The following is a 23,951-nucleotide window of genomic DNA, read 5'->3' as shown; positions in this document are numbered from 1 at the left end:
ATGAGAATGTACATAGTAATCTTTTCTTTTCTTATTGTTTTTCTTTTTCTTTTTCTTTTTTATGGAGACAGGGTATCTCTCTGTCGCCCTGGACGGAGTGCAGAGGCACAATCACAGCTCACTGCAGCCTTGACTTCCCCGGGTTCAAGTGATCCTCCCACCTCAGCTTCCCAAGTACCTAGGACTACAGGCGTGCACCACCACACCCAGCTACATCTTCTGTATTTTTTGTAAAGATGGGGTCTTGCCATATTGCCCAGGCTGCTCTTGAACCCCTGAGCTCAAGCGATCCTCTCGCCTCAGCCTCCCAAAGCACTGGGATTACAGGAGTGAGCCACCACATCCAGCCTCTTTTGTTATTGTTTTTAAATGATGGATAACAGCTGAAGATAAAGTTATTCTTAGAAATAGAGATTTTAAAAAAAGGGAAAATGATACCTGTCCAAAAAAAAAAAAGTTATTTAGAATACAATTTAGATGTTCCAATAAACTTCTAATATTCCGAAGTCTCCCACCTGTGTCATCCGAGCCCAGCAGTGAGGCGTGGAGGCCAGGTCATGCATGAAGAGCACAACCTCGGATGACCACAGATCCGCTTGCAAATTCCAATGTGCAAAAACAAGGCAAGGGGAAGAAAGTGACAAAGGTCATGATGGCATAACACATTCACTGAGAACCAGAACTGGACAGGGCGGTGAGACATTAGCCCCCGAAGAACCTGGCCCACCTCAGGTAAGCCATGGAGTTGCTACCGTGAGAGGCACACGCACCCACCCTGGGTCGGGGCTATCACATTTGCAGGAGGCGGAGGCCCAGGCAGGCTTGCTCCCAACTGTGGCCACAGGTGGAGTCACCCAGAGGGCTTCAGACACACACAGAGGTTCCGTTGGAACACACACGGTTGTGTGTCGTGTTGGGTGCCCAGAAGCACAGCAGGCTACAGATCCACTGGCTTGCATTCCAATCAATACCCAGGACTCCCCTCTAGCTTTGCACCCTCATTCTTCCCAGGGAGCTCCAGAAACTGGCTAAGAAAGGGTCATACAGCCTCAAACAGGCAACTCAAATGTGCAGCCAGGGTCCACAAGGCTGTGGGAGGGAAGCAGCTACTATCTTCCTCACTGAAACACAAACACACACCCACGTATGGAATCATAAATGCAGCTCAAGCACTCAGCGTCCAATTAACAACTCAATGCCAGGGAATGCCCATTTCCCAAGGGCCGTGCAGACTGTCCTTGACACTCAAGTTCCTGGAGAATGAGCTACAGACAAGATTGCATCTTTATCAGTGTGGATGTAAACATGCGAAGAGGAGGGGAAGTTACAATGTCATTTTCTCTAAAATGCCAGTTCATTAATTTTGTCAGCCCCAACTGAATTTATAGAACAGAATACCAAAACAGACTCCCACCATGTTGTGAGAACCCAAAGTCTTACAAGTTAAAATGTCATGCTGTCGTGGGATTATTGGTTCAAATATTGCTTTCTTGAAGCAAGGACTAAGCAACATAGTAAACAGGGCCTCTACTAGGGAGACAGTCCTGGGGCAATAACCCCAGTGCAGGAAGCTGGCTGGAAACACATTCTTCGTGATCCCTTTCATTTTTGTCCAAGAACAGTCTATTATTTTTCCTTTAATATTGAGCTGCAAAGAGAATTTTTTTAACCACTTAAGCTATTCCAAGCACATATTATTCCATAACCTTTGTATTTTGATATTTAGGGAGATTTTTCCAAAGCTTCCAATGTAAGAAGAATGACCTTTCATCCAGGAGAAATATTTCCTGGCTTATTCCACTACATCTGAAAACAAGATAAGTAGAAGAGAAACTGCTTTGCTCTTTCTTGAATGCAAACCCAGCACCCCTGCCACTCCCTCCACAATCCTGAGACCATCTTGAGATGGGGGTCCCAGGGAGCAGGCCGCCCAAGTGTCCCGCAGGAGATGGCTGGGAACATTCCTCTCTCCCTACCCTTGCCAGGTACTCAACCGTAAGTGAACGTCCTGATGGTGAAAACAACCGTGTGAAACTGCCCAGCCCAGCTAAGACCCTGCACAGTTCAAAAGGGCACAACGGTTGTGTGCCGGTTGTGTGTCGTGTCAGGCTCCCAGAAGCACAGCGGGCTACAGATCCACTGGCTTGCATTCCAATACCCAGAACGCCCCTCCAGCTTTCCACCCTCATTCTTCCCAGGGAGCTCCGGAAACCAGCTAAGAAAGGTTTAAGCAATTGCTTTGGTCCAAATGACGTATTTCTTTGTGGGGAGGGGAGGAAGAGAGGGGCAAAATCTATGGAATGGAAGATTTCTAGGTTTATGCATTCCAGCTTACATATTCTCTTCTCTTACTAGAAATCCATGATCTTTTATTGTATTTTATTCTATTTATTTATTTTTGAGACGAGTTTCAGCTCCTGTCTCCCAGGCTGGAGTACAATGGTGCGATCTCGGCTCACTGCAACCTCCGCCTCCCAGGTTCAAGAGTTTCTCCTGCCTCAGCCTCCTGAGTAGCTGGGATTATAGGCATTTGCCACCACGCCCAGCTTTTTTTTTTTTTTTTTTTTTTTTGTATTTTTAGTAGAGGCGAGGTTTCTCCATGTTGGCCAGGCTGGTCTCGAACTCCTGACCTCAGGTGATCCACCCGCCCTGGCCTCCCAAAGTGCTGGGATTACAGGCATGAGCCATAGCACCCGGCCGACCTTAATTTTTAAGCTGTTGTTTAAACTAAAAAGATTTGGGGGAAAACCTGGAATGTAAATGAGCCTCATTCACTTAATACCCACATGTTATTTCTTGGGCCGCTGCAGTAGCTCAGGCCTATAATCCCAGCACTTTGGAAGGCCAAGGCAGGAGGATACTTTGAGCCCAGGAGACCAGCCTGGGAAACATAGCAAAATCTCGTCTCTACAGAAAATTTTAAAATTAGCCGGGCGTGGTAGTACATGCCTATAGTCCCAGCTTCTCAGCAGGCTGAGGTGGGAGGATCGCTTGAGCCTGGGAGGTGGAGGTTGCAGTGAGCTGTGATTGCACCACTGCATTCCAGCCTGGGCAAACGAGCAAGACCCTGTCTCAAAAAAAAAAAAAGAAAAGAAAAGAAAAAAAAATGTTGTTTCTCCATGTAAATCTGGAGCATAATTCCATGATTATTACCAAAAACAAAACAAAGCAAAAAGCAAAAATGACTTTGTATAGATCCTGCCTCTTCCTGGGAGAAGTAACTACTACCTGATTCTGTTTTCCTAGCACACTGTACAATTTTACATGCAGTGAAGACATAACTACAAAAATAAGATCTATTTATGGTGACCATTCAAATAAAATCTTATGTTTAAGAATAACATGAAATTGGCAGAGACAAGATCACTTGAGGCCAGGAGTTCCACACCAGCCTGGGCAACATAGCAAGACCTTGTCTCTACTAAAAATCGAAAAATTAGCCAGGCATGGTGACATAAGCCTTTAGTCCCAGCTACTTGGGAGGCTGAGGCAGGAGGATAGCTTAAGCCTGGGAGTTTAAGGCTTCAGTGACCAATGATCATGCCACTGTATTCCAGTTTGAGCAAGAGTAAGACCCTGTCTCTAAAAATATGAAGAAGAAGAAAAGAAGAAGAAGAAGAAGGAGAAAGAGGAGGAGGAGGAAGAGGAGGAGGAGGAGAAGAAGAATTCTTATTCTCAAAATTGAGTTTTTCCAACAAATTGCTTCATTTCCTGCACAAGCAGTTAGGAAAGGGCATTGAAGACCCCCGCTGCCAGTGTTTGCTGGGAGTCCTCAGAGAAGGGACAGAGCCCCCAGGGAGGCCCACTCCTGCCCGGAGGCACTGAGCACTCCTCCTCCTCCTCCTGGCACTAAGCAAGCATGTTGAAGCAGCCTAGCCACACCTGGGCAGAGAGGAACTGGTCTGCACCAGATTTGGCCATTCCCTCCACAGAGCTTTCTGGAGCTGCCACCTGCCTGGCACTGAGCACAGATCCAAGAGCCAGGACTCCCAGGACTGATCCCTGCTCAGCCCTCGCCTCCCCCAGGCAGATGGGATGGAGGGAGAGAGAGGCAAGCAGTCATGCACAGATGCACACGTGCGTTCAGGCACCAGGATCCTCCATCCCTGCACCAGATGCGCATACTGTGCCGTGGTGGTACCACTCGTATCCCTTAACTTTTCTGTATCACTGCTGGTAGCACAAGGTTTCCTCATTCCTCCCTGTAACTCCTGTACCCATTTGCCCTTCTACGACAAGTGGTCTTTGCCACCATACCCTGCTTAAAACTCTTCCATGGCTCCCACTGCCCTGGAGCAAGGCCCTGGCTGCTGCCCACCTCCCCCACTGCAGCCTCCTCCCCCCTTCCCCTAACCTGCAGGCTGCCACCAGCTCCCCAGCCCAGGGGGCCTTCCAGCTACATGCCCTGGAGGAACACCATGTGAGTTTCTCCCTCAATCGGGGATCACCCACTCAGGGGTGAGGCTCCTTAAACAACACACTCTTTCCCAGGCCTGTCTGCTCCTGGGTCAGATCCAGCACCAAAAATCACAGCTTAGTGATGATTCCTGTGACACAAATTCAGGGCCACTGAAGAACTGCCCCAGGATGGGCTCTAACAGGGGCCTTCAGGGTCAGCCTCCTCTCAGTGAGGTCTCTACAATTCAAGAATAAGGCTGAACACACACCTCGACCCATTTCCTTTTTTTAAATAACTGCTTTGAGTATAACTCATATACAATAAAATTTACCTCTTTAAAGTATAGAATCAAGGGGTTTTTAGTATATTCACAGAGTTGTGTAACCACCACTCTCTAAGTCCAGAACATTTTCATCATCCCAACAGAAACCCCATAACTGCTGGCAGACCCTCCCCTCTGCACTCCGCCCCTGGTAACCACCATTCTGCTGCCTTTGCATATTCAAGCATTTGAAGTATTTGCATATTCAAGATATTTGATACCAATGGATCATACAGTATACTTCTCAACCCGTTTTCACTTCAAATACTAAATAAAAGTTAGTAAATGTGGTGGGGTGCAATACTTATTACAACCAACAGGCTTTAAAATTTCAGAAATTCCTGGGTTTCAAAACACGCATTACATGTAGGAGAAAACAAATAAATCCACCTTCCCAGACCAGGTACCAGGGGCAGAGTTCACAATAAGCTAACAAAAAGCCACACCCGCTCCCATTTTCCACATTTACCCCCTCCTTCTTGCAAAGTACCCCAAGCAAGCTCAGGCTGTAGTTTGAAAAACTTCCCTGACGCCTCCCCCACGTCCTCTACTGGTTCAGAGAAGTGCTGCTTTAGAAACTGGTTCTGATTTCAGTGTGTATAAAACCATCTGAGCCAGTTGTTAAAATTCAGGTCCCTGGGTCCCAGCAACTGTGATTCCGAGGTTTTGCACATGCTAATTAGAATGCAAATGGAAGACAGGCCACATCTCTGTAGAGCAGTTGTACAGAGAACTGCTCTGCTGTGTGGAGCCAGCATCAGCATCACCCAGATGATTCCTAACTTCTGGTTTGGGGTTCAGTAGGTCTAGAGTGGGGTCCAAGAATTTTCATCCCTACCAAGTTCCCAGGGGATACTGATGCTGCTGGTCTGGGAACCACACTTTGAAAACCACTGTTTACCAAGGGCAGCAAGCCCCAGCCAGGATGCCAATTACTGCCCAATGCCTGCTTTTGTAAATAAAGATTTATTGGCACACAATCCTTTCATTTACGTACTGTCTACAGCAGCGTTCATGCTATACAGCACAGAGGAGTAATTTGGCCCACAGAGCCAAAAATATTTACTCTCTGGCCCTTTACAGAAGTCTGCTGGCCTCTAGTTTGCAGAGGATCATCTGAACATTAGATATATCCTGACCATGTCTATTGCCAAATTGAGACTTCTGGTACTTCATACAGATTTCAGAGAATGGAGGACGTGGAATTTTATTAAAACCTAAGGATTTTTTCAAAAGAAAAAGGAAGGCCAGATACAGTGGCACACACCAGTAATCCTAGCAATTTGGGAGACCAAGGCAGGAGGATCACTTGATCCCAGGAGTTTGAGACCAGCCTGGGCAACATGGTGAGAACTCATCTCTAAAAAAAAACTTTTTAATTAGCAGGGCACGGTGGTGCACCTGTAGTCCCAACTACTTGGGAGGGCTGAGGTGGGAGGATTGCTTAAGCCCGGGAATTCAAGACTGCAGTGAGCTATGATTGTACCACTGCACTCCAGCCTGGGTGACAGAGCAAGACTCTGTCTATTTAAAAAAGGGTGGGGGAGGAATGCAGGCTGCTTCTAGAAGCTGGAAGCTGGGTGTGGCTGGAGCAAAGAGGGTGGGAAAGGATGGAGGGAGGGCCACAAGTTGAAGACCCAGTTACAGAAGCCTCTGTGGGCCATAGGATGGTGCCAGCTTCAGTCGATGTATGATGAGACTCTACTGGACAACTCTTTATATTTTCAAAAAAAAAATAAAATACTGCAATAAAATAAATCTTGAAGCTTGAAAAACATAATCTGAAAAAAAAAAAATTTAAAGGTGGAGGGAGCCAGGCGCGGTGGCTCACGCCTGTAATCCCAACACTTTGGGAGGCCTAGGCAGGCAGATCACCTGAGGTCAGGAGTACAAGACCAGCCTGGACAACATAGTGAAACCCCGTCTCTACTAAAAATAAAAAAAAAAAAAAGAAATTAGCTGGGTGTACTGGCAGGTGCCTGTAGCCCCAGCTACTTGGGAGGCTGAGGCAGGAGAATCGCTTGAACCCAGGAGGCAGAAGTTACAGTGAGCTGAGATCGCGCCACTGCACTCCAGCCTGGGCAACAGAGCGAGACTCCCTCTCAAAAAAAAAAAAAAAATAAACTGGCAGGGTGGACTCGACGTGATGCCTGCTAGGAGCAAGGTGACAGGGAAGCATGAAGGACAGTGCTTTTCAAGCCTGGGAGAGCAGCGAGGCCTTCACCAGAAGAGCTGTTGCGCAGCCATTAGTACCTGTATTGGGGAAACATAGCATACAAGCAAGATGCTTACAGCCTCGGTGGCGAAAATGTTTTCACGTCAGAGACTGAGAACCTTTGCAGTTGTTTACATCATCCCTTCTTCTCCAGACAGAAGATATTAAAAAGCTGCAATCAAGGATCTCTTCATCTTACTGAGAAAGCCACTAATAAGCAAAAATGTCTGTCAACGTCAACCCCAGCGTGTCAGACCAGTTCTATTACAAGATGCCCTGTCTGATTGCCAAGGTTGAGGGCAAAGGAAATGGAATCAAGACAGTTATAGTCAACATGATTGATACTGCAAAGGCGCTTAATTGGCCTCCAAGGTATCCCATCAAATATTTTGGTGGGATACATTGTTACATTGTGAATGGATCTCAGGAGGCCAATAAGCTGCAAGACATGTTGGATGGATTCATTAAAAAATTTGTTCTCTGTCCTGAATGTGAGAATCCTGAAACAGATATGCATGTCAAGCCAAAGTAGCAAACAATAGGTAATTCTTATAAAGCCTGTGGCTATCGAGGCATGCTTGACACACATCATAAACTCTGCACATTCATTCTCAAAAACCCACCTCAGAATAGTGACAGTGGTACAGGAAAGAAAGAAAAAGAAAAGAAAAATATAAAGGGCAAAGACAAGGAAAATGGCTCCGTATCCAGCAGTGAGACATCACCACCAAAGAAATTAGCCCTCCTCCACATACAATGGAAGAAGAGGAGGATGACTGGGGGGAAGATACAACTGAGGAAGCTCAAAGGTGCAGAACGGATGAAATCAGTGATCATGCAAAAGTTCTGATACTCCATGATGATTTGGAAAAAACAGTTGAGGAGCGGGCCAACATCCTGTTTGATTTTGTGAAGAAAAAGAAAGAAGAGGGTATCATTGATTTATGTGACAAAGAAATTGTTACTGAAGCAGGACTGGATGTAAAAGCCATGGGCCCTCTTGTTCTGAATGACGTTCTTTTTAAAGAGGAGATTAGAGAACACATAAGAAATACAGGCACCACTTCTTATGATTTTGTCACAACAACAAAAAAGCTCAATGGTACCTTCTTCATGGCTTTACGTGTGGGGTAGCAATGCACCAAGCTCAGCTTATCTCTAAGATTCCAAATATCTTGAAGCAGATGTATGATGTAGATTTTTTAGAAGAAGAGGTCGTCATCAGCTGGTCGGAAAAAAGCCTTTAAGAAACATGTCTCAAAAGAAGTTGCCAAACAGATTCGTGTCAAAGCAGAACCATTTATAAAATGAAGGAGGCAGAGGAAGAATCTTCTGGTGGTGAAGAAGATGAAGATGAGAACATTGAGGTGGTGTATTAGAAGACTGCCAGTGTACCTAAAGTTGAAACTGTAAAGTCCAACAACAAGGATGATGACATTGATATTGATGCCATTTAATGGGATGGATACAACCTAGCTTAACAGTGTAATGCTGCAAATTCTTCTCCATTATCAGCCAGAAGCACAACATGTACGCGCAAAAGCTAAAATGGCTTAACATCAAGCTACACTATACACTAAAAATCTACTACTGTGAGTGGTCTGTAATTAAGCCCAATGAGACATCCAGGGAGTCCATAAACACATCAGTGAGCAGATGTAGTTTGCTTATTTATAGCATGTTTCTTTTTGAAAAACTGGTGGTGGACACATTTGGATCACATTTATACAGTTATAAAAATAAAGATTTGATTTTGGCCATTCTTCAGATATTTGGCTCTGAATGACTTAAGCTGAAGTATCTGGCTCCATTTTCAAATGTTACATCATCGTTTCACCTGATGAGCATTCTTGGAGCCTGCTAGATATTGTTAGGTGCTGAGGCTGTAAAGAGGTCTTCAACAGGATGTAAGGCAAACTTATTTGTAATTACCTTATTCAGCCCATTAAGAAATAGTACTACTTAAGTTTTATCTCTAGTCCCTCCAATTGGCATCTGGTAATGTACACTGCGAGGTAGACTGATAACCAAATGACAGTGCAACATCCTACTGAGAAGTAAATATGACCTGAGTGTCCTAGAAATAATTTAGCAGCAGGTTTTGAAACTTGGAGAGTTGTTTTCTCATTTCATGTATACTTGCCCTAAATTGTAGTCTTTGAAGTCGTGTGCACTGCACGTTGGGTGAGCCGGGGCAGTTATTACATTAACAGCCATTTTGTGTGTATGTAGTAGTTGCTTCATACTGAGAGAACTTGCTTTGGGGTGCAATTAAAAAATAAACTGATTTTATTTGGGGGAAACAGGGAAGGGTGCACTTACTAGCAAACCTAAGCATTAATTTTCAGCTTTTGCCCTTATGATTTAAATTATAATTCCAAAATGTTTATAGACATACTGAAAAAAAAAAAAAAGTTAGAGGGAGGTTGGGTGTGGTGGCTCACACCTATAATCTCAGCACTTTGGGAGGCCAAGGTGGGTGGATCACTTGAGGTCAGGGGTTTGAGACCACCCTGGCCAACATGGTGAAATCCTGTCTCTACAAAAAATACAGAAATTAGCTGGGCATGGGTGACAGGTGCCTGTAGTCCCACCTACTCAGGAGGCTGAGGTGGGAGGATCACTTGAGCCCAGGAATTGAAGGCTGCAGCGAGGCAAGGTCACACCACTGCACTCCAGCTTGGGCAACAGAGCAGGACAACGTCTCTTAAAAAAAAGAAAAAGAAAAATATTCAACAGAAAACCTTACAAACTCTACAATGCTATGATGAAGATACTGCCAATGTCCCCTAAATCTGGAAAATTTAAGTTTATTGAGGGATCCCCTATAGCAGGGGTTTCTGAAATATAACCAGAAATGATGAAGAGGTGAAGGTTTTGATTTTGGTCTGAAGCTGTGTTGTTGCTGGGAAGTGAAGGAGTGGGAAATGACAAGAGAGCAGCTCATGTCTAAGGGGGGACACCGTCCCGAGCGCTATCACCCTTGGGCTACAGGGACCCCGCTCACTGTCTGAACCCCAGAATCAACCCCATGTCCACTTCGCAGGGAGGGTGAAAGACTCCCATGCTCCTGCTCAGAAAGCAGCAGCAGCAGCAGCAGCAGGGGATGAGGCTGAGCTAACCACGAACTGCCACCACAAGGACCACCAGGATGCCGGCGACCAGGCATGTCTTCCTGAAGGCTCTGCAGACATGCTGACCACCTCTGCTGGAGCCCTGCCGGGGCCCACACCCACCGGGGTCAGGACAAAAATCCTATGACCTTTGAAAATTGTGAGTTTTAATTTTGCTTCAACAGCTGTGAAGCCAAAATGACCAATCCTATTCTTTTGATTCATCAGAGGTGTGCCACCCCTGTGCTCAGGAAATCACAAGCGCTATGCCTGGGGCGGTAAGGTTAAAAAGCTCGAAACACAAGGAAAATACTCAGGAGAATTGAAAACTTGTCCACACAGCAGCATTATTTACAAGAATCACAAAGGAGAACCACCCACATGTCCATCAAAGGATATGAACAAAACGCAGTCCATTCCCAGAGCACAACAGCATTCAGACATGAAAAGGAATGACCGATACACACTACAACATGGATGAATCTCCAAACATTACACTGAGATAAACCGGACACAAATGACCACATGTTGTATGATCCCACTGACATGAAATGTCCAGAATAGGCAAATCCATACATAGTAACTGTGATGGTTAATACTGTCAACTTGACTGGATCGAAGGATACAAACTACTGATCCTGGGTGTGTTTGTGAGGGTGTTGCCAAAAGAGATTACATTTGAGTCAGTGGGCTGGGGAAGGCAGATCTGCCCTTAATCTGGTGGGCACAATCTAATCAGCTGCCAGCAAATATTAAGCAGACAGAAAGACGTGAAAAGGAGAGACAGGTCTAGCCTCCCAGCCTACATCTTTCTCCCGTGCTGGATGCTTCTGCCCTCGAACATCAGACTCCAAGTTCTTCAGTTTTGGGACTCAGACTGGCTCTCCTTGCTTCTCAGCTTGCAGATGGCCTACTGTGGGACCTTGTGATCACGGGAGTTAATACTTAACAAACTCCCCTTTATAGATACAGATATAGATATAAATATAGATATAGATATAGATATAGATATAAATATAGATATAGATATAGATATAGGATATATATATATACAGAATGGATCTCTACATATATGATATATACATATGAGATATATACATGAGATATTATATATATATATATATATATATACACACACACACACACATATAATATGTATATCTATCCTATTAGTTCTGTCACTCTAGAGAACCCTAATACAGATTTTGGTACAAAGAGTGGTTCTAGAGGAACAGAATACTAAGGATGAAGTTCTTTTGTCGGTTTTGGGGTTTCTGGAGTTGCCTGCTTAATATGATTAGACTCCAAAATGCTAAGGACTCTACTTCTCATAGTATGGAGAACACTGATAGTCCTTGGCATAAACCATTTAGAGAGTTATGCAAAATAAATGCATTTGACACTCCTGATTCACTGCTCATGAGAGGCAAGGAGTTTAGTGGCTCTATACATAATAGCTTTGACCATATGTGGAGAACCAAGGAATATAATGAAGTTGGTTGGTTGCTCCTAAGTTCAGTTGGCAAAGTGACAAAAGAAAATAATCAACTCAGGGATTCTGTCTCTCAGCTTCAGAAGCAGATACTGAGCCTCAAATCTGCTAAGATTGCCCTGAGTGAGTCTTATCTCCGTAGAGAAAAGGCAGAAATTGTGGAAAAACAGACACAAGCTCTTATCATGCGAGGGGCTGACCTGCAATGAAAGATGCATGCACAGCCTCGCCAGGTATCTACTGTTAAAGTGAGGGCATTGATTGGAAAAGAATGGGACCCTGCAACTTGGAATGGGGATGGTGAGGGAGGACCCTGATGAAGCTGGGGACACTGAGTTTGTAAACTCTGATGAACCTTTTTTGCCAGAAGGAAGAGCTTCCCCATCCCCTGTGATGGCAACATCCGTTCCCTGACCCGTGCTGCCATCAGCCTTTCCACCTTTGTCTGAGGAGATAAACCCTGTGCTGCCTGAGGCAACAGTGATGGCCTCCCCTGAGGCAACTGCCAGGCAAAATATGTTGATTCTTCTCAGGAGCCACCCCCAACACCCCTGTTTGCTTCTAGACCTATCACTAAAGTCCCAGCAGGCCCCTAGAGGTGAGGTTGAGAATGTGACCCATGAGGAGGTGCGCTACACTCGAAAAGAACCATTTGAGTTCTCTAATTGATAGAAACAGAAATCTTGGAGAAAAGGCATGGGAACGGATATTAAGGGTATGGGATAATGGTGGAAAGCACATAGAGTTGGATCAGGCTGAATTTATTGATTTGGGCCCACTAAGTAGGGACTCTGCTTTTAATGTTGCAGCTGGGGAGTTAAAAAAAGGTTCTAATAGTTTATTTGCTTGGTTAGCTGAAATATGGATTAAAAGATGGCCCACTGGGAATGAGCTGGAAATGCCTGATCTCCCTTGTTTTAATGTAGAGGAAGGGATCCAAAGGCTTAGGGAGATTGGGGTGGTGGAGTGGATTAGTCACTTTAGACCTACTCATCCCAGCTGGGAGGGTCCATAAGACATACCCCTGACCAATGCCTTGCAAAATAGATTCGTGAGGGCAGCACCTGCATCTTTGAAGAGCCCTGTAATTGTTCTTCCCTGTATGTCGGATCTAATGGTGGGAACTGCAGTCACGCAACTACAAAATTTAAATATGATGGGAATAATTGATCCCGATGTGGCAGGAGCCAAGTGATGACACTCAACCGTCAAAGGCAAGGTGTGTGTAGCTACCATAATGGACACCAGTGGCAAAGCGGCAGTCAGAATAGTCTGACTCGTGTAGAGCTCTAGCACTGGCTAATTAATCATGGTGTTCCTAGAAGTGAAATTGATAGGCAGCCTATTGCCTTCCTATTGAATTTACATAAGCAGAAAACTTCTGGGTCGAATGGACGAAAGACTAATTTGAATTATAAAAGCAGAGAATCACAGCCCCTCAATCAATTTCCAGACTTGAGCCAGTTTACAGACCCAGAATCCTTTGAATGAAGAGGAGGCCAGGTCCCCTTGAGGAAGGACCCCACTACATTACGAACAATTTATGTGGTGAATCTTTCTCCCATTCTTCCCCAATGAGACCTCTGGACTTTAAACAGGGTAACTGTGCATTGGGGAAAGGGAAATGATCAGACATTTTGGGGACTACTGGACACTGGCTCTGAGGTGACGTTGATTCCAAGGGAGCCAAAATGTCACTGTGGTCCTGCAGTTGAAGTCGGGGCTTATGGAGGTATGGTAATTAATGGAGTTTTAGCTCAGGTCCGACTTACAGTGGGTCCCCAGACTCATCCTGTGGTCATTTCCCCAGTGCCAGAATGCATAATTGGCATAGACATACTTAGCAGCTGGCAGAACCCCCACACTGGCTCCCTGACTGGTAGGGTGAGGGCTACTGTGGTGGGAAAGGCCCAATGGAAGCCATTAGAGCTGCCTCTACCTAGAAAAATAGTAAATCAAAAACAATGTCACATCCCCGGAAGGATTGCAGAGATTAGTGCCACCATCAAGGATTTGAAAGACGCAGGGGTGGTGATTCCCACCACATCCCCATTCAACTCTCCCATCTGGCCTGTGCAGAAGACAGATGGATCTTGGAGAATGACACTGGATTATCATAAGCTTAACCAAGTGGTGACTCCAATTGCAGCTGCTGTACCAGATGTGGTTTCACTGCTTGAGCAAACTAACACATCTCCTGGTACCTGGTATGCAGCCATTGACTTGGCAAATGCCTTTTTCTCCATTCCTGTCTACAAGGCCCACCAGAAGCAATTTGTCTTCAGCAGCAATATACCTTTACTGTCCTACCTCAGGGGTATATCACCTCTCCAGCTTTGTGTCATAATCTTGTTCGGAGAGACCTTGATTGCTTTTCGCTTCCCTAAGACATCACACTGGTCCACTGCATTGATGATATTATACTGATTGGATCCAGTGAACAAGAAGTAGCAAACACACTGGACTTATTGGTGAGACATTTGCGTGCCAGAGGATGGGAAATAAATCTGACTAAAATTCAGGGACCTTCTACCTCAGTAAAATTTCTAGGGGTCCAGTGGTATGGGGCCTGTCGAGATATTCCAAGGTGAAGAATAAGTTGCTGCATTTGGCCCCTCATACAAGCAAGAAAGAGGCACAACGCCTAGTGGGCCTATTTGGATTTTGGAGGCAACGCATTCCTCATTTGGGTGTGTTACTCCAACCCATTTATCGAGTGACCCGAAAGGCTGCCAGTTTTGAATGGGGTTCAGAACAGGAGAAGGCTCTGCAACAGGTCCAGGCTGCTGTGCAAGCTGCTCTGCCACTTGGGCCATACGATCCAATGGTGCCTGAGGTGAGAGTGGCAGATAGGGATGCTGTTTGGAGCCTTTGGCAGGCCCCCATAGGTGAATCACATTGGAGGCCTCTAGGATTTTGGAGCAAGGCCCTGCCATCTTCTGCACATAACTACTCTCCTTTTGAGAGACAGCTCTTGGCCTGTTACTGGGCTTTGGTGGAAACTTAACCTTTACCTATGGGTCATCAAGTCACCATACAGCCTGAACTGCCTTTCATGAACTGGGTGCTTTCTGACCCACTTAGCCATAAAGTGGGTCGTGCACAGCAGCATTCCATCATCAAATGGAAGTGGCATATACAAGATCGGGCTCAAGCAGGTCCTAAAGGCACAAGTGAGTTACATGAGGAAGTGGCTCAAATGCCCATGGTCCCCACTCCTGCCACCCTGCCTTCTCTCCCCCAGCCTGCACCGATGGCCTCATGGGGAGTTCCCTATGATCGGTTGACAGAGGAAGAGAAGACTAGGGTCTGGTTCACTGACGGTTCTGCATGATATGCAGACATCACCCCAAAATAGAGAGTGGCACCACTACAGCCCCTTTCTACGACACCCCTGAAGGACAGCGGTGAAGGGAAATCTTTCCAGTGGGCAGAACTTGGAGCAGTGCACCTGGTTGTGCACTTTGCATGGACAGAGAAATGGCCAGATGTGTGATTATATACTGATTCATGGGCTGAATTCATGGGAAGAAGCATGATTGGAAAATTGGTGACAAAGAAATTCGGGGATGAGGTACGTGGATGGACCTCTCTGAGTGGTCAAAAACTGTGAAGATATTTGTATCCCATGTGAGTGCTCACCAACAGGTGACCTCAGTAGAGTAGGATTTTAATAATCAACTGGATAGGATGACCCTTTCTGTGGACACCGCTCAGCCTCTTTTCCCAGCCACCCGTCATCGCCCAATGGGCCCATGAACAAAGTGGCCATGGTGGCAGGGATGGAGGTTATGCATGGACTCAGCAACATGGACTTCCACTCTCCAAGGCTGAACTGGCCACGGCCACTGCTGGGTACCCAATTTGCCAGCAGCAGAGACCAATACTGAGCCCTTGATATGGCACCATTCCTCGGGGTGATCAGCCAGCTACCTGGTGGCAGGTTGATTATACTGGACCTCTTCCATCACGGCAAGGGCAGAGGTTTGTCCTCACTGGAACAGACACTTACTCCAGATACGGGTTTGCCTATCCTGCACGCGATGCTTCTGCCAAGACTACCATCCGTGGACTCACGGAATGCCTTATCCACCATCATGGTATTCCACACAGCATTGCCTCTGACTAAGGCACTCATTTTATAGCTAAAGAAGTGTGGTAGTGGGTTCATGCTCATGGAATTCACTGGTCTTACCATGTTCCCCTTCATCCTGAAGCAGCTGGATTAATAGAACGGTGGAATGGCCTTTTGAAGTCACAATTATAACGCCAACTAGGTGACAATACTTAGCAGGGCTGGAGCAAAGTTCCTCAGAAGGCCATGTATGCTCTGAATCAGCGTCCAATATATGGTACTGTTTCTCCCATAGCCAGGATTCACAGGTCCAGAAATCAAGGGGTGGAAGAAGAAGCGGCATAACTCACCATCACCCCTAGTGATCCACTAGCAAAATTTTTGCTTCCTGTTCCTGCAACATTACGTTTTGCTGGCCTAGGGGGTCTTAGTTCTAGAGGGAGGAACGCTGCCACCAGGAGACACAACAATGATTCCATTAAACTGGAAGTTAAGATTGCCACCTGGGTGCTTTGGGCTCCTCCTACCTTTAAGTCAACAGGCTAAGAAGGGAGTTACAGTGTTGGCTGGGGTGACTGACCCAGACTATCAAGATAAAATCAGTCTACTACTCCACAATGGAACTAGGGAAGAGTATGCATGGAATACAGGAGACCCATTAGGGCATCTCTTAGTATTACCATGCCCTGTGATTAAGGTCAAGGGGACACTACAACAGCCCAATCCAGGCCGGACTACAAATGACCCAGACCCTTCAGGAATGAAGGTTTGGGTCACTCCACCAGGCAAAAAAAACACAACCAGCTAAGGTGCTTGCTGAAGGCAAAGGGAATACAGAATGGGTAGTAGAAGAGGGTAGTCATCAGTACCAGCTACGACCTTGTGACCAGCTGCAGACATGGGGACTGCAATTGTCATGAGTATTTCCTCCTCCTTTTGCTAAAACCATGTTTGTGCATGTATACACTTGTACTAGTACTAGGAAAATATCTTTATTTTCTTTTATTTTCCCTTATCACGTGACATAAGATTTACTGACTTCAGGCTGGGCGCAGTGGCTCATGCCTGTAATCCCAGCACTTTGGGAGGCCAAGGCAGGTGGATCACTTGAGGTCAGGAGTTTGAGACCAGCCTGGAAAACATGGTGAAACCCCGTCTCTACTAAAAATACAAAAAAAAAAAAAAAAAAAAATTGGCCGGCATCATGGCGCATGCCTGTAGTCCCAGCTACTCGGGAGGCTGAGGCAGGAGAATCGCTTGAACCCAGGAGGCAGAGGTTGCAGTGAGCTGAGATCGTGCCACTGCACTCCAGCCTGGGCAACAGAGCGAGACTCTGTCTCAAAAAAAGATTTATTGACTTCATATCAGCATTTAAGTATTATCAGCTTTATGTAATAGTATTTGGGTTGGGGACTGGTGCATTTCTGGTTATACAAAGGATAGTTGTATGTTAGGCATAATTATGACCTTACTATTGTCTTTACTTGAAGATTATGTATGATCTCACATTGGCAAGGGGTGGACTTGTGATGGTTAATACTGAGTGTCAACTTGATTGGATCGAAGAATACAAAGTATTGATCCTGGGTTTGTCTGTGAGGGTGTTGCCAAAAGAGATTAACATGTGAGTCAGTGGGCTGGGGAAGGCAGATCTGCCCTTAATCTGGTGGGCACAATCTAATCTAAAGCAGACAAAAAGGCGTGAAAAGGAGAGACTGGTCTAGCCTCCCAGCCTATATCTTTCTCCTGTGCTGGATGTTTTCTGGCCTCAAACATTAGACTCCAAGTTCTTCAGTTTTGGGACTCGGACTGGTGTCCTTGCTCCTCAGCTTGCAGACGGCCTATTGTGGGACCTTGTGATCATGTGAGTTAATACTTAATAAACTCCTCTTCATATATATTTCCTATTAGTTCTGTCTCTCTAGAGAACCCTGACTAATAAGAGAAAGCAGATCAGTGTGGGGGTGGGATTTGGGGGAAGGGAGGGAATGGGGAGGGAGTACCAATGGATGTAGGGATTCTTTTTTGGGGTGATAAAAATGTTCTGGAATTAAAGTGACGATTGCACAAGTCAGTGAATACACAGAAAAAATACCACTAAACTGTACCCTTTAACATGGTGAATTTTGTGACATGTGAATTACATCCATTCATTTTTATTATTATTTTTTTGAGACGAAGTTCACTCTTGTCCCCCAGGCTGGAGTGCAATGGTGCGAACTCGGCTCACTGCAACCTCCGCTTCCCAGGTTCAAGCGATTCTCTTGCCTCAGCCTCCCGAGTAGCTGTGATTATAGGCGCCTGCCACCACACCCGGCTAATTTTTGTATTTTTAGTAGAGACGGGGTTTCACTATGTTGGCCAGGCTGGTCTCGAACGCCTGACCTCAGGTGATCCGCCCGCCTTGGCCTCCCAAAGTGCTGGGATTACAGGCGTGAACCACCGCGCCCAGCCATTATATCCACTTATTTTTAAAAAATTTTTTGAGACAGGGTCTCACTCTGTCACCTAGGCTGGAGTACAGTGGCATAATGATAGCTCACTGCAGCCTCCAACTCTCTGGCTCAAGCAAAATCCTCCAGCCTCAGGCTCCCAAGTAGGTGGGACTATAAGTGTGCACCACCACGCCTGGCTAATTTTTTTTTTTTTTTTTTTTGTAGAGACAGGGTCTCACTATATTGCCCAGTCTGGTCTCGAACTCCTGGGCTCCAGTGATCCTCCCAAAGCACTGGGATTACAGGTGTGAGCCACAGCGCACAGTCTCCATTTTTAATAATTAAAAAACTCAAGAAAAGAGAAGTGCAGGCAGGCTTCCTCCAGCCTCCCCTACCACCCCCAAGTAAAGGAACTCCCAGGCTGCACAGCACACCTTTAATCTGAGAGGGTGAAGTACTACCGTATTTACTGGATGAAACCCTCAAACACCGGAGATCGGAATGCTCCAAGCGGGGCAAAGTCTGGAAGGAAACCAGGCTGTGAAGACTGAATCCACAGACCAGTTCTCCCTGCAGTGCCAGGCCTGGGCTTGTCCGGGCCAACAGCTAAGGGCTGCATGTGCTCAGGTGTGCCTGGCACCCAGGACGGTCACGAGTCAGGTTCTCTTCCTCTTTTCCTGCTGAACCACGCCCCTCTCTGACCTCCCCTTGACATTGAACCTTAAAAAGAGACCAGAAGCAGTCAAGTTAGCAGCAGGAACCTGGCAGCCCAGCGGGGCGGGAAAGGACACTCAGAAGGGCTGCTCTCAGGGAGGATCAGAGAAGGGCTCCCTTTAGACAGTGAGAAATGCCTTTTCACAGAAAAGCATCACCTTGCTACAAGCAATGTGGAAGACAGGAAAGAAAGGCAAATTGCTTTAATCTCAGGAGTCTAATTTCTCTGCTTTACTTTTTTGTTGGGGCATGGACAGCTTTTTTACGGCCTAGACCAGCAGGCAGCATGCAGTCCTGAACTCGGGTTTTATTTCCGTGGCACAGCACAGGCTATGTGACACGCCTGTTGCTATGAGGCCTCTAGAAGCCTGATTTTGTGATGTCTTTACAATACGACAAGGCCTTGATCCTTAGAAACACCTGAAGCCTGTTCCTGTCTCCCAGGGCTGCCGGCCTCCCGACAGGTCCCCTCAGCCCAGGCTCATGGAAACAGCCCCCTGTGCAACCTGCTTGCTCCTGGGGACACTACGACATTTGCCCCCAAACTTGCACGCCTGAAACAAAGCAGCAGAATGACCCCAGCTCTGATACCAGGCTTGATGCTTGAATGCAGGAAGGATGAGCGCCCTTTCACAGGCTGGCTTTCCTGCACCTACCAAACATCTACTGAGCATCTGTTATGCGCTAGACATGGCGACGGGGCTGGCTGTGACTGTGCTCGGGGATCATCCAGGCTCAGACATACTCGAGGCAGGGACCTTCATGAGGCTCCTGAATCCAGACAGAATGGGTAGGAACCTAACCCCTTCACTTGCCAGCTGCGACCCAGGGCCCGGCAGGCCTTCCCTAGACCCCATCTCCATAAAAAAGGATTAAAGTTGGGCCAGGCATGGTGGCTCACGCCTGTAATCCCAGCACTTTGGGAGGCCAATGCAGGCGGATACCTTGAGCCCAGGAGTTGGAGAATAGCCTGGCTAACATGGTGAAAGCCCAGCTCGACTAAAAATACAAAAATTAGCCAGGTGTGGTGGCGCAGGCTTGTAATCCCAGCTACTTGGAAGGCTGAAGCATGAGAATTGCTTGAACCCGGGAGGTGGAGGTTGCAGTGAGCCGGGATAGTGCCACTGCACTCCAGCCTGGGCGACAGAGTGAGACTCTGTCTCAAAAAAAAAAGGATTAAAGTTGTATGTGATGACTGTGCTGGTACAAGAATATATATATACACACACATATATATACACTTAATCTAGATCATTAATGTGTTTCAATTAATCTATTCAACTTGACGTATTTGATTATTTTATATATATTAATATTATATAGTGAATCATTAAATATTGGAACAATTTATCTCAAAACATTTTTGGGGACCTAAAAGTTCATTTTCTTCTTGTGAAAACTAGAACATCTTCATGGGCCCCAGCGATGTGCCTGCTGTGTGAGTGAAAAGACTGGCCCTGCCATAACCACGGGCAGGTTTCTCAACCTCTCTAACCCTAACGCTCCTCACTAACTGTCTTAGTTCAAGATGCTGTAACAAAACACCACAGGCTGGGAGGCTCATAAACAGAAGAAATGTATTGCTCATAGTTCTGGAGGCTGGGAGCCCAAGGTCAAGACATGGCGGATTCAGTGTCTGCTGCGGACCTACTTCCCGGTTTGCAGGAGGCGCCTTCTCACTGTGTCCTCACAGGATGGAAGGGAGGAAGAACTACCTGAGTCTCTTCTATAAGCGCACTCATCCTATTCCTAATCACCTCCCAAAGACCCCACCTCTTGTTTTTTGTTTTTTTTTGAGACACAGTTTCACTCTGTCACCCAGGCTGGAGTGCAATGGCGCGATCTCAGCTCACTGCAACCTCCGCCTCCCAGGTTCAAGAGATTCCACTCCAACTCGTGAGAACCACAATAGATACTCTCCTTAAGTCCCAACTCAAGTCTTCTCCCATTAATTGGTTTCCTTTTAGCAGCAGCAGGAAAACCAGCCCATCTTGGCCTCCATCCCTGACTTCCCTCCGCTATAGAAGGCCCAACTCCAGTCTCAGCCCTACATTCTGCCTCAGCCTCCCGAGCAGCTGGGATTACAGGTGCTTGCCACCACGCCTGGCTAATTTTTGAATCTTTAGTAGAGACAGGGTTTCACCATGTTGGCCAGGCTGGTCTTAAACTCCAGACCTCAAGTGATCTGCCCACCTCAACCCCACAAAGTGGGATTACAGGTGTGAGCCACCACACCCGGCCCCCACCTCCTAATACCATCACCTTGTGGGTTAGGATTTCAACACTGGAATTTGGGGGGGACAGAAACATTCAGTTCATGACACCAATAACAACTGTATAAACCTACCCCACAGAACCACTGTGAAGTTCACATAAAGTTGACCAGTGCCTGGAGCACAGTGGAGATTTGGCAGATGCTACTTGGATTCTTTTATTTTTTTATTTTTTATTTTTTGAGAGAGTCTCGCTCTGTCGCCCAGGCCGGAGCGCAGTGGTGCAATCTCGGCTCACTGCAACCTCCGTCTACCAGGTTCAAGCAATTCTTCTACTTCAGCCTCCCGAGTGGGATTACAGGCACACACCACCACTCCTGGCTAACTTTTGTATTTTTTTTTTTAGTAGACATGAGGGTCTCACCATGTTGGCCAAGCTTGTCTCGAACTCCTGACCTCAAATGATCCACCCACCTCAGCCTCCCAAAGTGCTGGAATTACAGACATGAGCCACTGTGCCTGGCCGCTATGTGGATTCTGACTGCACCACTCCAGTGCCATGTGACTTGCTGATACGGGATAACAGCAGTTCCCAGAGTCCAGGAACTCACGGCATAATGCACAGCTGCTGGCATACAGTAGGGGTTCCACAGAGCCCAGGAGTCATTCCTACAATGTTCCACCCTCCAGGGCTCCAGACTGGGCAGTGCTGGTGAGGGTAAAGTAAAAGGAAACCCTGGTTCCTCCCAATTTTCAGAGGTCTGGGGACAGCCACCCAGGTCAGTGTGCAGGAGATGGCTGTATCCACCAGCTCACCACAGCCAGTCTCAGGATGCCGCTCCTCTGACCTTCTGAAGCAGAGACTCTTCCTTGCAGTGGGTCAGATGGCACGTTTGCAGAGGGCCACAAACAACAAAGTGGTAAGGTCCCACTGATCTCAGGTCTGCAGGTTTCCTACTAGGCTGTTTCAGGCTATGGGTTTCTTGGTTGCAAGCAACGGAAACGAATTCCTATATCTAAGCGAAAGGGTGATTTACTAAGATGCTACCAGGAATGTAAGGATTGTTGGAAGTCTTAGGTAAAGGGTCAGAAATTAGCCAGAGACAAGGAGCCTGGGGAGGCTGGTCTTGTAGACCGTTGCATCCAAGCTGCTGTCTCTGGGCCCCAGCCCATCAGCCACAGCAGGCCACAGAGCTGACTGCACCCAGCCCTTGCCCTGCTTGAGACTCAGAGTCCTGGGAAGGAGTGTTAAGTCACACACCACCTCCTGCTGCACCATGAGCACATGCTCCTTCAGCCTCCACCTCTCCAAAGACCTCGTCCACTGGGGAGTTGTCAAAGGAAGACGGGGAGCTAACAGAAAGAGACATCAGACACCACAGAATTTAACGTGCCATCCTCCCAACCCGGGCACGATCTAGTTAACCCAGTGGGCCTTCCTCAACCCACCCAGTCCATCTTCTCAAGGCCAGACACTGTGAGTGACCATAGGTTAGGACCGTTAAAATGTCTGTGGATGTTTAAACGGCTAGATTTGTTATCGAGATTGGTTGGTGGTCCTTATATCCACCACACGCACATAAAACAACACCTGTCGAGAACCCGTGCTGCCCAACAGTGCTGGCAGATTCTCACCAGCACTACTTTTCCCTTGTATGCCCATGGAGTATACTGCATGCATAGGAGAAAAGCCTAAAATCCTGACTTCTGTGTCCGGAGGTGGTCTGTGATGGCAGCCCCTCCTAAGAGTTGGCTGTGTGCAATGTAACAACTGATGGCTATGCTCATTTTGTAAAAACCAGGCCCAAGTTCATCAGTACCTCATCAAAACCACCTTCCCAGGAAGACAGGAGAGGCTCCTGAATCTGGTAGTGGGTGGCAGTCAGTTCTGCTTTCTTCCTGAAAGCACGGAGCACCGTCAGGTGGGAAAAGCGCCGGGCACCCTTCTCTGGAGTCCTGGGTGCAGGCACCAAAGAGACAGCACGGAGGCCTGCCTCTCCACCCAGCCTCTGGCACCTGAGCCAGTCCTATCCCCACGGAACCAAGGGTTACCGCAAAGCAAGGCTGCTGTGTGCATTTCTGTTTTAGAAAAAAAAATCTAAAATCTTTTGAGCCTATAAATTTTTTAAAAATTATTTTTAAGAAGTCTTTGTATGGCTTATGTGGCTTACACAGTAAGACAGGCTTGAGTGTCTTGTTTAGCAAGGAGGTAAAGAGGGAGAAACAGCTGGGATGCTACCAGGGGTGGTGGCTCCCAACTGTAATCCCAGCACTTTGGGAGGCCGAGGCAGGAGGGCCGCTTGAGCTCACGAGTTCAAGACCAACCTGGGCAACACAGTAAGACCCCATCTCCACAAAAAAAAAAAAAAAAAAAAAACTAAAAAAAAACCAAGTCAGAAGTTGAGGTGGTGTGTGCCTGTGGTCCCAGCTACTCAGGGGGCTAAGGCGGGAGGATTGCTTGAGCCCAGGAGGTCAAGGCTGCAGGGAACTGTGATCACGCCACTGCACTCCAGCCTGGGTGACACAGCAAGATGCGGTTTCCTTAAAAAAAAAAAAAAAAAAAAGAAAGAAAGAAAAAAAGAAATCTGCAACTGTGATGTCACCCAGATGGAGACTTCAGATCCTGACTCCATGTACGACCTGCATGACCCAGGCAGATCACTCTCAGCCCAAGTTACCTTGTCTTAGACGGTCCTTATAAAAACGAAGGGGACAAAGGACCTAATGGTGCTCAGAACAGTGTAACAATGTGCAGTCGTTCGTCCCATCTCAAGGCTACGTGTAAGCTGTGTTTAAAGGACTTTAATATTTGAGGACCTATTACATGTCAGGCAATATGCCTGCGATACCAGCAATGAAACAGAGCCAGTCCCCACTCTCAGGGACCTCCCGGGTCAAGTAGGCTTGAGGATGCTGCAAGACCAATGATTACAGAGGGCCACCGAGGGCATTCCACATGACTGGGGACGGACA

General features: G+C 46.8%; 1 protein-coding gene and 1 pseudogene across 2 annotated transcripts in view; one reads left to right on the top strand and one right to left on the bottom strand.

Annotated features, from left to right (window-relative positions):
* Window positions 1-23,951, bottom strand: part of SHROOM2 (shroom family member 2) — a 162,723-nt gene that overhangs the window by 122,876 nt on the left and 15,896 nt on the right. The gene's annotated exons all lie outside the window — the stretch shown is intronic.
* On the top strand, window positions 7,160-8,463 carry LOC100445821 (eukaryotic translation initiation factor 5-like; annotated as a pseudogene).

Source organism: Pongo abelii, chromosome X (genome assembly GCF_028885655.2).
Source record: "Pongo abelii isolate AG06213 chromosome X, NHGRI_mPonAbe1-v2.0_pri, whole genome shotgun sequence".
Classification (NCBI taxonomy): Eukaryota; Metazoa; Chordata; class Mammalia; order Primates; family Hominidae; genus Pongo; species Pongo abelii.
Note: the sequence above shows the minus strand (reverse complement) of the source record. Positions and strands in the feature narration are given on the sequence as shown.